Source organism: Neovison vison, chromosome 8 (genome assembly GCF_020171115.1).
Source record: "Neovison vison isolate M4711 chromosome 8, ASM_NN_V1, whole genome shotgun sequence".
NCBI lineage: Eukaryota > Metazoa > Chordata > Mammalia > Carnivora > Mustelidae > Neogale > Neogale vison.
Genome location: NC_058098.1, coordinates 47,415,745 through 47,430,293, shown reverse-complemented (window position 1 = coordinate 47,430,293; position 14,549 = coordinate 47,415,745). Strand labels below are relative to the sequence as shown.

Below are 14,549 nucleotides of genomic sequence, written 5' to 3'. Positions count from 1 at the left end.
ACAAAACAAACTGAGGGTTGCTGGGGGAAAGGGGGTTGGGAGAAGGGGGGTTGGGTTATGGATTGGGGAGGGTATGTGCTATGGTGAGTGCTGTGAAGTGTGTAAACCTGGCGATTCACAGACCTATACCTCTTGGGATAAAAATATATTATATGTTTATAAAAAAATAAAAAATATAATAAACATAAGTAATATATGATAGAAATAAATAATATGTAATAAATATATATGCATATAAAATACATACTTATAGAAACCGATGAGTAAATAGTCATGTTCTGCTAACCCCTTCAGACTTAACCTTCCCAAAGGTACTTTTTAATTTTTTTTAAATTAATAACAATTTTTAAGTAGGTTTTATACCCAGTATGTAGCCCAACAAGGGGCTTGAACTCATAACCCTGAGATCAAGGCCTGAGCTGAGATCTAGAGTCAGAGTGAGCTACCCAGGTGCCCTGGAAGCAATTTCTTTTGACTAATATAGATTGTAGTTCCTATCATGGTTTCTTCCTAATTTCTAACTTTTGCCACTTCCTGTACTGTACGTAAATATTCAAGCTTCCAGTGGTGTGACAACTGACTTATTAAATGCCTTAACATTTAACAAAGTTAAACAAAAACACATTGGTTCTTCAATATGAGAGGTACCTTAGTACCTTCTTTCTCCTTGCTTTTTCTCACAGTGCTTGATATAGTCTTAGCTTTTAGTTTTTTTTTCCTTTTGTCCCATTACGACTTTTTAAAATATCATTATGCTTTTATTCTTACTTTTAGTTGGTTAAGCCATGATTTTGCCATAGTTATTTGACACATACTGCTTCTACCCAAACAAAAGCTATTCCTTGCCGTTTCCTCTCACACCAGCCCCCAAAACTTCTTCCAGTTCTCTGATTTCACAATATCATCACGGTTATTCACATTTGCCTCCTATTTTGTAATAACAATTAACTTTCCATGACTTTCTCATGGTCTGGATCCATAATTGGAAAGCCAGTAGGTATAATATGCATTTTATGATTATAAAAGTACCATTTGCCGCCAGACCAGGTACTGTTATAACATTACAATTTCTTCAACATGGGTCCAGTGCCAGTTAAATAAAATTTATTCTAAGATCAAAGCCAAATGGTTTCTCTTTTCTTACATTCAATTGGTTGTTCAAAATTATGCCACTTTTTAATTTGCTTTCTGTTTAGAATAGGACTTTGCTATTTAATTATTATTATTTGTTTTCCCTAGAGTTTTTAATTGTTTTTTGTATTCCTTGCTGACAAAAGAGTCATGTGTCCATCATATTTTTAAGTTGCTCCATCATCTCACCTCCTCAGTCAAAAAATCCATTACATGGTGTTCTTCTAATACCTTTCATCACTCAGATACTTCCCCTCAGAGCCTGTTTTTTCTTATTTATTTATTTATTTATTTAAAGATTTCATTTATTTGACAGAGAGAGCACAAGCAGAAGGGAGCAGCAGGCAGATGGAGAGGGAGAAGGAGGCTCCTGCTGAGCAGGGAGCCCAGTGCAGAACTCGATCATGACCTGAGCTGAAGGCAGATGCTTAACCAACTAAGCCACCCAGGTGCCCACATTTCTTCTTTATTTTGCTGGGGTACATTTTTATTAACTTCCTAAGGAAGTTGCATGTAAGATAAACTTTGGGGATTCTCATGGCTAGTTAACTTCATTTTCCTATTCACTTGTTTGATAGTTTTTCTGAACATAGAATTCCATATCCAAAATGATTTTCCTTTATAATATTCAGTGCTTTGCTCCACTTTTGTCTAATATTTCACGTGGCTAATAAGAAGTCGTTCCAGCCTTGTTTTTTGTCTCTTGCCAGTGACTTTTTATCCTTCTATTCTTGGTGTCCTATAATGTCGATTTATTTGTTTAGAGAGAGCAAGAGTGCGATCAGAGGGATGGGCAGAGGGAGAGGAAGAGATAATTTTTTTAAAAAATTCTGTCATGTTAGGCACCATACAGTACATCATTAGTTTTTGATGCAATGTTCCAAGATTCACTGATTATGTATAACACCCAGTACTCCATGTAATATGTGCCCTCCTTAATACCCATCACCAGGCCAAACCACCCCCATCCCCCTCCCCTCTAAAACCCTCAGTTTGCTTCTTGGAGTCCACAGTCTCTCACTGTTTGTCTCCCCCTTCCACGATTGCTCCCCCTTCATTTCCTCCTTCCTTCTTCTAAAGTCAGGAGAGAGAATCCCAAGCAGGCTTCTCACCCAACATGGAGCCTGACGTAAGACTCAATGTCATGACCCTAAACTGAAATCAAGAGTCGGACATTTAACCAACTGACCCACCGAGGCACCTTGGTGTCTTATAACATCTTAAGAAAGAGTCTTGGTCTTAGGAAGACTGTTTCAAAGGGTCTTTACATTAGGACAGACACCTGCCCTTTTGGAAGATCCCAATTTGGAAAGGAGGAGGAAAGTACTCCAAAACCCACTTTGAATAATTGACTTGACCAGTATGGAAGATACATTTTGGATGTTTTGCCTCTGTTTGCAACTGTTAAGTCCTCTTTCTTTTACCCATTCTGCTGAGGTGTCATCACACTGAAAAATGCACAGATCATAAGAGTGCAACTTGAAACTTAATCCCAGAGTGAACACACCTGTGTAATGTACATCTGGCTCAAGAAAGAGATATCAGCACATCTGAAGCTGGCTTCTTTTTCCCAGTAAGCCTCTCCTGACCTCCCAAACAACAGCTCTTCTGATTTCTAAGCACTGAAGATTAGTTTTGCTGGTCTAGTCCATGTAGATGTGTATGTACATTAATATACATGGAGCATACAGCATATACTTTTTTATATTTTATTTTTTAAAATTTCTTTTCAGTGTACCAGAATTCATTGTTTATGCACCACACCCAGTGTTCCATGAAAAATGTGCCCTCCATAATACCTACCACCAGGCTCACCCAACCTCCCACCCCCTCCTCTGCCCCTTCAAAACCCTCAGATTGTTTTTCAGAGTCCATAGTCTCTCATGGTTCATCTCCCCCTCCAATTTCCCCCAACTCCCTTCTCCTCTCCATCTCCCCATGCCCTCTGTGTTATTTCTTATGCTCCACAAATAAGTGAAACCGTATGATAATTGACTCTCTCTGCTTGACTTATTTCACTCAGCATAATCTCTTCCAGTCCCGTCCATATTGATACAAAAGTTGAGTATTCATCCTTTCTGATGGAGGCATAATACTCCATAGTGTATATGGACCACATCTTCTTTATCCATTCATCTGTTGAAGGGCATCTTGGTTCTTTCCACAGTTTGGTGACTGTGGCCATTGCTGCTACAGTATATACTTTTGTGTCTGATTCCCCTCATTCAACATTACTTTTTTGAGTCAACCATACTGTTGCCTATAATTGTAATCCATTCATTCTCCATGTGGTATATTGTTCAGTTGTGTGAATGTGAATCTTTATTCTACTGTTGTTGGATATTTGGGTTGCTTCAGTTTGAAACGTGGCTGATTGTGTCCCCAACATCCCCCCACCAACTCCATGTATTGACTCTAACTTCCAGGACCTTACAATCTGACTTTATACACACACACACACACACACACACAGGGTCTTTAAAGGGGTAAGTAAGGTAAAATAAGGTCATTAGGGTGGGCCCTAATCCTATATGATTTACCCCTTTCTAAGAAAAAGGACACAGACACACACAGAAGAAAAGTCATGTGAAGATACAAGGAGGAGACAGACATCTACAAGTCAAGCAGAGAGGTCTCAGGAGAAACCAACCGTGGAAACAATTGTTCTCAGACTTCTAGCCCCAGAATTATGACAAAATAACTTTCTGTTGTTTAGGCCACCCAATCTATGGTATTTTGTTCAACTTCCCTAGCAAACTGATATAGAACTATTACAAATAGTGCTGCTGTGAAAGAAAAAATTGTCCTTGTTTTTGCTAGAAATAAACTCAGGAGTGGAGCTGCTATATCCCATAGGAATAGCTATGTTCATTGCAAGTAAATCCTTGCCAACTGGTTTCCAAAGTGGTTGTATGAGCTTATCCTCCCCTCGAGCAATGTGTTAGAGTTCTCCTGGGTCCTCCAAACCAGCTACTTAGTTTTGGATCTCTCCTCCCCCTGCCACATCCTTGGCCCTGGTCCACCATGTTCCCTGACTCCTTTGTCACCTGGTTCTTCATCCCTGAGTGTTTCTATAGCCCCTTTGTGCCATCCTTTCTTACTTAGACTTCTTCTGGTTTTGTAAACCCAAACTTCTTTTTCCTTTACTTTTGTGATTCACTGATTGTTTTCTTCCTAGGATGACTTATCAATCCTGACTTCAGCTAGGTGACAGTGAGTAATTATAAATTAATCAGACAAATTATTCAGTGCAAATAGCATAGCCTTCTACGTTTATGGCCTTACCCTTCAGTAATTGTCAAATCCTATTAAAGTTTCAAAATAGTAGGCAGACTACTGGGGAGCTTTCCCATGTATTACAAGAGACATTTTTGTGCTTTTCCAAGTCAGGATCAATAGACAGATGACTGTCCTATGTATGAAGTCACTTCTGGACATGAAAAGGGAGTTTACAAATTTTCACTTCTCCTGGATTGAATTCCTAGTCACATTCATGGACACATTCATTTTCGGGATTCATTTTACCACACTTTATACCAACATTTATTCAGACGTCCAAGAGGCTTAAGATAGAGTATAATGACATTAACACGATCAAGAGAAAAAAATTCTCAGCTGCCGTAGGGTAATGTTGCTCAGGTTCCTTGCAAATCAAGGCAATTCTGATCACAACTATGTGTGGGTTGATCCCTAGGATGAAGGGCAGTGTTTAGGGGAAGAGACAGCTTCTCTTAAAAGCCCATTTCCTTGATGGATGACATAAAACCTATAGAAAAAGAGTCTACTGTCTGCAAAGTTCGGGTAACACAGCTGGAAGAGCTAGTTATTGCACAGACCAAGGAGTAGGCGCTGGCATTGATGGAGGGCCTCATGTAAAGTGCATGGCCATGTGCTTTACAGGTACCATCTTTTTAGCTCTCACATAAAGTTACACCTTGGAACTCTCATTTTACTAAGGAGCAAACCAACGTTCAAAAAGCTTAATTAACTTGCCCAAATCACACACCCTCCACTGTGGACCGGGGTCTGAATTCAGGCCTGTGTTGCTCTGGAATTTATGTCCTTTTCATTCTAAACATCCGCTGACATTAAAAACAAAACAACAACAACAAAAAAAAACCTTGAAGAATGATTCACTGAAATAAATGTGATGCTATTCAAAGGAAATACATGTAAAAACCCTCACTTTGGTTTAAAAATGCACAAGTGTGCAGGTGCAGGATTGGGAAGATTGGAGGAACTAGCATTCTTAATGTAACCACCATTTTACCATCATGTAAAATTTGGTGTCTTTGAGCCAATGTAAAGTATATTCATAAAACTGTACTGCCTCCTGAGGAGTGAATGGAAGTGGATTAGGATAGAAGATCTGCTGTCAAAATACTTACTTCCAGCACATCAGTTACATGATCTTGGGTTGTCCTTCTCCTTTTTGAGCCCCGGTGTACTAATTAATCTATAGAATGGGAAGAATCAGTTCCTGATTCACTGTCTTATAAGAACTAAGGAGTAAAATATCTAACATGATGCATGTCACATAGAGCTCAGCATGTGTCCACTGGTGCTATTATACTATCTGGAGTTTATTTCCTAATTCCCAAGTCCTAACATTAAGAGTTAAAAATGGCCCTGAGTTACTTTCAGAAGAAGGTAAAGCAGAGGTTGTCACCTGGATTCCATATCAGCTGCACTAACAGCAGGCCAAAGACTGGTAAGTTAAAATACATGAAAGAGGAGAGATTCTTTCCTTTTCTTTTCTTTTTTTAAGATTTTATTTATTTATTTGACAGAGAGAGAGAGAGAGATCGATCACAAGTAGGCAGAGTGGCAGGCAGAGGGGGAGGGGGAAGCAGGGTCCCTGTTGAGGAGAGATTCCCGATATGGGGCTCGATCCCAGAACCCTGAGATCATGACCTGAGCCAAAGGCAGAGGCTTAACGCACTGAGCCACGCAGGCACCTCTAGATATTATTTCCTTTTATTTCTGCTAGCATTTAACAAATATTTCTTGACTGCTCAATACATACCAGGCACATTTTATTCACATTGTGAATAAAATGGTAAATGTCTTGGTCCATGTCATCAAAGGACTCCCCTTCTCATGCAAGAGGCAGGCATAGAAGAGCTAAATATACAAATAGACAAAATGAAGAAGATGACTGCAAATTTTAATTGTTATGAAGAGGCAAAGGGCAGGCTGAGATAGAGAATAATAAAGGGATGGACTGCCTTAGACATTGGCCAAGTGGTTAAGGTTATGCATTGCTAATCCATTGTCCTCTGCAGGCATGGGTTTGAATCCCATCCCTATCATTCAGTTTCCTGTCGGACTGGCCATGAGATGTTTTAGTACTTTGTGAGAAAAATATTTCACCAGTAGATGTGAGAAAAGGAAAAGAACTCATCTGACAAAAATATTCAAATATCACGTAAGAGGATCTAAAAATATACATCTGTGTCTTGGAATTGGTACCCAAATCGCACTAGAGAACAAATGTTTGTTTTGCCAAGTAATGAGCAATCTGAAAGAGCAGGTCCTTCCTGTGTGAAGGGATTCCAGTTAGTTAATCAGAGACTTCTGGGCTGAAACAGGCAGAAAGTACGCCTGGTGGAAAGAACAGCACAGCAAAGGCTCCCAGTAGCAAAGAGCCTGAGCTGGCCAGGGAGCCAGCCGAACACCCACACTGACGTCAGAGAACATGGCAAGTGAGTTTAAGAAGACCCAACAGTGCCCATGGAAGGTGAGGAGTTTGGATTTTATTTTTAGGGCTGTGGAAAGGCATTGGGAAGCTTTGAGTGGAGGGCAGTGTGAGGTGGGTGACAACTCAAGCAGAAACTAAATTTGGAGGAAGACAAAGTAGAGGCTTGTGGTAACTAACTCTGGAAACAACAGTGGCCTGGGAAGGGGTGGTAGCAGTGGAAATTGGGAGGACAGATGGATTTCAGACATGTTTTGGAAAGGAAATTGATAGGAAATATCACATGGTCCAATCACGAACCCGCTATATGTCCAGAGCTCCCTATTTAACGGATGGATGAGCTTTGGAGAATGTTGTTTGGTCAGAAGTATACAGAAGGGAGGTACTAAGAATTTGTGTTCTGTCAGTCTAGGATTACTGAATACTCAAAAGTCTATATTCATTGCTTATTTAGGATAAATATCAAAATCATCTTATAATGTTGATGATAATAGAATCATATATTAAATCATCATATATAGATATTTGGGGATTAATTAAGTACAATCTAATATGGCACTTCACAGATCTGCTAGAAAAAAAGCTAGAGGGGGAAATAATTCAATTGTAAGATAAAACTGGGAAAAGATCTAGAACTTTCTGGGCACCCGAGGAGGGGATGAATAAAGGGGAAATGGTGTTGTGCAAAAGGGCGCTGGGTGGCTCTTGTTGCTCCTACCACTTCCCCCACACATCAAACCACTCATCGAGGACTCCCTTCATGCCAGGCACCATGCTTACCACCTCATAAGTTGTCTTATTTAATCCTTAACAACCCTGGGAAATCCATTGTATTCTTACTCTTATTTTTTAAAGATTTTATTTTTAAGTAATTGCCTATCCACGTGATATACCACACTAATAAAAGAAAGGGTAGGGGCACCTGGGTGGCTCAGTTGGTTAAGCATCAGCCTTTGGCTCATGAGGGTCATGATCTCAAGGTCCGGGGATCAAGTCCCGAATCAAGCTTCCTGCTCAGCAGGGAGTCTGCTTCTCCCTCTCCTTCTGCCCACTACTCATGCTGTCTCCCTCTCTCAAATAAATAAACAAATAAAATCTTTTAAAAACATGGTGCTATGCAGAAATTTTACACCTTCCAGAAACTTCAAGATACCCACTTGGTAAGCTCAGGTCCTCTTTTCTCTCAGGTGTTTGGCTTTCTTTTGTCAGAGCAGATTTTTTCAGCACCTGAGCTCTTCCTTGTTAATAAATATTGCTTCTCAAGCAATCTTCAGAGATTGTCAAGTTCTGGCAGTAGAAAAATATTACTTATTTTCAAGACTTCCGTGAAAATTCACTGAGAATTAGGGTTTAAACCAGTGGGCCATGACTCAAGCTTCACATTAGAATCACCTGGAGACCTTCTCCTTCTCCTTCTTCTTTCACCCAGGGATCTTCTAAGGAAAAAAAAAAAAAAATTGCCCCGGCAGCATTCTGGGGGGAAAAAGTGCACCAGACATTTTAGTATCTTTAAAGCCTTCCTCAGGTGATTCTAATGCAGTCAAGCTTGAGAAAATTGCTGCATACTTTTTGAACTGTCTCACTCTGTTGTTTCATTTTGAGATCTTTCTCTTTTCCACATGGCATGAATTTGCTTGGAAAAAACACATATACATTAAGAGCAAGAGAAGTTTCAGAAAATGAAGGAAGGCATAAAAGGAAAGGCCCAGTCGTTTTCTACTGGCCATGGAAGGGGAGGTGGGACAGGGAGGTTAGTACCCGCAATGTCTGCAATTTTCTGTCTCCTGATGAACTCAGAGTCACCAGCCTCTGGCCAGACAAGGTTGGTGGTGGTGCGGGGAGGCGGGATCAGGTACAGATGCCCTATTCACTATACTTCTGATGGCTCTATACTTCTGCATTTTTAGTTTGGCCTTTATTTATCGTCTTAAAATTTTCCATTCTGACTTTAGTCAACAAAGTCTCAAACTTCAATCTTTTCTCATATGAGGATGGTGATGAGGGAAAAAAAATACCTACCTGAGCTCTGCAAACATTTTGAGCAAACCCACACACAGGGCAAGTATAGTCTAGGACGCATAGCTAAGCCCTTTGTCAGTCCGAGGCCTCACTCCAACGGCACACTGCTTGGCTGGTGATCAAATGGCTTCATCTTATTAGAAATCCCCAAGGCTTACAGAGTCAAAACTTGGACGTTTTCTGTACACATTAACAGAACTTATTCCACAGGCTCATAATAAATCTTTATAACCACATATGGCTGAGTTATAAATATCAGCTGGGAAGAGCAGTAAAATCACAGCATACAAAAAGGTGTCTGCCGGGCTTGGAAGCACTTTATACTTTATTAATTTACTTATTTTATCGGACTGCTGCCTTTCAGATGCTGGGGTGAAGTTAAATCACTAGCAACGTGACGTGGAGAAACTAATAAAACACAAAAAAATCACGCCAAGAAAAACAATGCAACAATTAGTTCACTTAGTACTTTCAGTGGCGGGGTTGGGGAGGGGCACGGTTCTTACGGCAAAACAAAGAAAGTGAAACACAGGGAACTCGCTATGGATTATTTCGTCCTGCCGAGCAGGTGGAGGGAAGTTCTTTCTATTTGTTGTGGTTCTGATACCTCCTTCCTGAAGTAAACAAAAGGTTGAACCAGGTGTTTATCCACCTGGAAATATAGCACATGTAAGAAAGAAAGAAAGAAAGAAAAAGCATGGCTGGGCCCCAAGTGTCTCGCAGACACCAGAGCTTGAGTCAGCCTGGGGGCCACCTTTATGTTTTCTGAAGCCTGGGTCATGGGCAAGGGTGGCAGGCGGTGGAGAGAATATCCAGTCTCTTTGATGTGTCGCTTTACACAGGAAAGTGAAAAACTGGGCAGTGCAGCCCAGATTTACAAAGGCAGTTGTAAACTCAGAAATCCCGTTTCAGTTTTAAGGTATCCTTTTGAAACACTGTCACTGCTAAAATCACAGGAACAACTGTGACACTCTTTTCCCAGGGAAAAATGACACTTGTATTTTGTGTCAGCCTCTTTCTCCTCTAGGAACTCCTCCACCACCTTTCAAAAACCACAAGGTAGGGGCACCTGGGTGGCTCAGTGGGTTCAAGCCTCTGCCTTCAGCTCAGGTCATGATCCCAGGGTCCTGGAATCAAGCCCCGCATCTAGCTCTCTGCTCAGCAGGGAGCCTGCTTCCCTTCCTCTCTGTCTGTCTCTCTGCCTACTTGTGATCTCTGTATGTCAAATAAATAAATAAAATCTTAAAAAAAAAAAAAACACAGTGTAAAGTGTCACCTTCACATAGATGCATTTTATGTCAGGAAGCTTTTTGAGACCGAGGAAGAAAAAAAAAAAAAATTCTTAAACCTAAAGAGGTAGAAAATTTAATCAAACTGGTGATAATTCAGAATCACTGTTTACTTTCTAACATTCTTTTGCTAGACAAATAGAAATACTTTGGACATTTCCTATATTTGATTTTTTTCAAGATTACAAAGTTGTTCTAATGAACTTTCCTTTGGCGTTTCAAACTTTCGCTTCAAAACATACAGCAGCGTGCATGGTTGGTGTGTTTGCAGCGAGATGCGGACATGGACTTTGGGAGCGTAGGAAAAGGATTTTAAAACATGGCTTTGGGAATAAAACCTGCAGAACTTGGTTACAGAAATTACATTAGCCCTAGATTAGGTGCATATAGGAGATATGCCATATCTTTTTGTTGTTGTTGTTTACATTGAAAAATTCACTTATTAATGAAATCAAAATAGAATAAATTTTAAAAGTATTTTTCATGTAGTTTGTGTGAGTCTCCCAAAATTATGTTGTCCATAGAGTGAGTCCGGAACCACCAAAAAAGAAATACAAATATAATATATATTCAATTTAACATATCTTGGTAGCTGCATAAATATTTACATTATTTTTAAAATCTAGAAGGAAATGCATTCTCAAAAACGTAAACTACAGAAAATTTTAAAGGGATTAAGGAAATGGTTGCTTTGTTTGCTTTTCTCAAATGAAAAGTATTTTCTTTGTGCTTTCAGGATATTATAGTATTTTTAAATTGTATTTCACCAGATAATTAAAAGCTAATGAATATTTATGATGAGCTAGAGCATACTGTTGTTTTTTTTTTTTAAGATTTTATTTATTTGACAGAGAGAGTGAGTGTATGAGCAGTGGGAGCAGTAGGCAGAGGGAGAGGAAAAGCAGGCTCCCCAATGAACAGAGAGACCAATGTGAGTCTCAATCCCAGGACCCTGGGATCATCATCTGAGCCGAAGACAGAAGTTTAACCAACTAAGCCACCCAGGTGCCCCTATGGCATACTATTTAGGGGAAAAATCTATTTTTACCAGGGCTGGTTACATACTAGTGTACTGCCTACTTGCTACATAGAAAAGAGAGACTCTCAGTGTACTGGAATCGAGGGTTGAAGACAGCATCATTTACATTAGAATTTAATTATCCAAATACTATCCTAAGAGTCCTTTTTTTATCATGGTAGTTCTGTCACTATGATATTCCACCAAGATAAGGTCCCATTTTGTTCATATGAGCCCAGCTTAAATTTCAGGAAACAAAAGAGAGTAATAAAGAAAGCAAAATACACCCCCATATATTATTTCTAATTACGGCTCATAAGTACTGAAACAAACCATGCATTTAAAAAACATTATGCCTAAACTTTGAGATCGACTCCCACAATTGTTAAGTAAATATAAATTATTATGGGACAGTTATGAAAGACACCCTCACTGTCTTTGAATCACCTACACTTGTGGGCACTTGCTACATGGCTCGCCTCTTCTTCAGAGGGCCCTCCATAGTGGATTAGTCAAGCATCAAGCATTCCCCAGTTTTTCCATGTAAAATTTGCAGAAACCACAACTATTCTAATAACTCATATTATAAATTGCACACGTTGTATAAATTTGTCAAAATGTCATCATGGGCACTCGATCTTCAAGTTCTATCATTTTTTTTTAAGGATTTTATTTATTTATTTGACAGAAAGAGATCACAAGTAGGCAGAGAAGCAGGCAGTGGTGGGGTTGATGGCAGGAGGGGGGGGCGGTAGAGGCTCTGCTGAGTAGAGAGCCTGATGGGGGTTCAATCCCAACACCCTGAGACCATGACCTGAGCCAAAGGCAGAGGCTTAACCCACTGAGCCACCCAGGCGCCCCTCTGTCATTACTTTATAAATAACATACTGTGCTTTCAACTGGTCAGTTTTCTTAGAAATGAAATACCTGTTAAACACAAGTTCATCACGCTTCAGGCTGGTCCCCACCACTTTTGTTCCTGACTTGGAATTTTCTGGATGGGACTGTTTTAAGACAGGCTCTAAGATCTGCAATAACATAGGGGAGTTTTTATGTAACATTAGGTGACGTTTTCCTCACTATAGGAGGTAAGACAAAATTAAACACAAGCCTTTGCTAACAAGATTCTATTTCCTGGACCTTAAAGTTCATGACATTTAGCTCTCTGGAAATCTCTTCCAACAGGTAAGGGCATAAACAGTATTCAGAGATTTCAGACAAAGGCATTTCCTTCAAAGTCATGGCCAGGTGAATCTTTGACTTCCATGTAGGCTTCAAATAGCAGCCCCATAACAAGACCTTTTGGCAATTCTCTCTCAAATAAGAATCCATTTACTGCCAAAGAAAGCACCTATGTTGGATGGGTGCAAAGTTCTGTTAAGGAAAGACAACATGTGTATCCTGCAGGAGAAGGTATACAGAGTCTTCACAGGGCAGGGGAATACACCAATCTGTACATTTTGCTGTAACCTATGAATTAGTTTTGTGGATTTCCCCTTTTTGGGCTCCAGAGAAATAAAATCTAAGGGTACAGTACCAGGTCTCCATGAAGGACCCAGAAATACCTGTTGGCTGACTGAATTAGGGCAAAACTTGAAACACGATTTCAATCCAAATTCCAAATTAACTGGAGGGCAGTTCTGTGAGTTCAGATATTGGAACAGCTGGTTTTATAGACAATCTGAGACCAGGTTCTTGCCCTCAGTGTCAGGTAATTTTGGAGGGTGAGGGTGGGAAGGAGGGCAAGGAATGTTTATATTAAATTCTATTCCTCTCTGAATAAGTACTCACTCCCCACCCCCTGCCAGTTGAAGAGAGAATCCTAAAGGTAGCCCTGGTGTAAAACATGTGCACTAAAATAAGCAGGGCTTTCAGCACCCATTTGCAGGAGCTGACTCAATCCCAAATACACTTTTTTCTCTCTGTCCAAAATCTTCCATGGAGAGGGAGGGGCAGTGTGAGAAAAATCAAAGGAAGAGTGGGAATTAACATGCACGTTACAGGACAGAGGAGCCTTGTGCTGTAGGGGTCCTGGGGGAAACTTTTGACACCAAAGATTTGCAAGGGTTCCCTCCTATTTGGAATTATAGCTCCAGAGTCTACACCAGGGGGCCAGTTCCATAAAAGGCACTTAATAAACATATAATGAATTGAAATGAATTGATGACAAACCAAGGTAATATTGATATCAATTGATTAATTCATCTACCCATTCCCTTAAAAATATTTAGCGGATCCTAAAACATAGGTGATGTAGAGAACGTACAGGAAAGATGCAGTCCTTGACAGCCATGACATTCTCTAGGAGGTGAGGCGTGAGTGAGAAGTGATCAAATATGACCCATGTTGCTATGCACCCAGAGCCGTTTAGAGACTCCCCACAGGCAGGGATGTGAGCAGAGCCATGAGGGGCTCCTGGAAGTCTCCTGAGGGTCTGCAGATACTCTGGAGTTACCAGGATTGCTGTTACAAAGCAGAATTCTGTTTCCCGTGCTTGTGCTGCTGTGCCTTTCTGGGCTGGAATGGACCCTGCCCTTCTACACCACTCCTCCTCCAGGGACCAAATCAGATGCCAGCTTGAGGTGACATCCCCCCAAACACTCATGTACACAGAGAGACCAGGGCACTGGAAAGGTTAACAAAATGGTAGTTCTCAGACTTTGTTGCTCACTGTGGCGATCTACAAGCTCAAATTCCTGAAATTGTGATTTCATTGTTCTTGGGTATGGCCTGGGCCTGGGGATGTTTAAAAGCACCCTCCCCCATAACCCAGGAAAGAATGAAAATATTACCCAAGAAGACATCTATTTTCAGCTATGCCAAAGTTAAGGATTGTTTATTCCCCTCTCACTTTTAATTTCCCTGCTTTTTCCATGGAAAGCAAAAAGGCTTATACTTTCACTTTTGCAGGCATGCTGAACAGATTTACAAAGGGTAAAAGCACTTGGGATACTCTATGTATTGAGGGGAACATTCTGCCTGAATAATCTGCTGTTCAATCTTTCATCTCCCTACATCGACCGCTGGGCCTCTATTCTCCTGGGACTGGGGTAATAAACAGCTCTTCTGACTGCTCTTTAAATGATATATAAAAGAGGACACAAATGGAAGTGACGAGGTGGCCGAGTGGTTAAGGCGATGGACTGCTAATCCATTGTGCTCTGCACGCGTGGGTTCGAATCCCACCCTCGTCGTTCAGTTTCCCTGCTGGACTGGCTGTGTGAGTTTTTGGTGTTTTGTGAGAAAAATATTTCACCAGGGGATGTAAGAAAAGAAAAAAAAATTGCATGACAAGAAGATCCAAGTGTCACATAAGAAGATCTAAAAATATACATCTGTGCCTTGGAATTGGTACCCAAATCACACTAAAGAACAAAATGTTTGTTTTGCCAAT

At 40.4% G+C, this 14,549-nt stretch overlaps 1 non-coding gene across 1 annotated transcript; it reads left to right on the top strand.

The window, feature by feature from the left end:
- Positions 1-14,267: 14,267 nt before the first annotated feature.
- On the top strand, positions 14,268-14,349 carry TRNAS-GCU. The gene has a single exon. It is a non-coding gene; the product is annotated as a tRNA-Ser (tRNA).
- Positions 14,350-14,549: the final 200 nt, after the last annotated feature.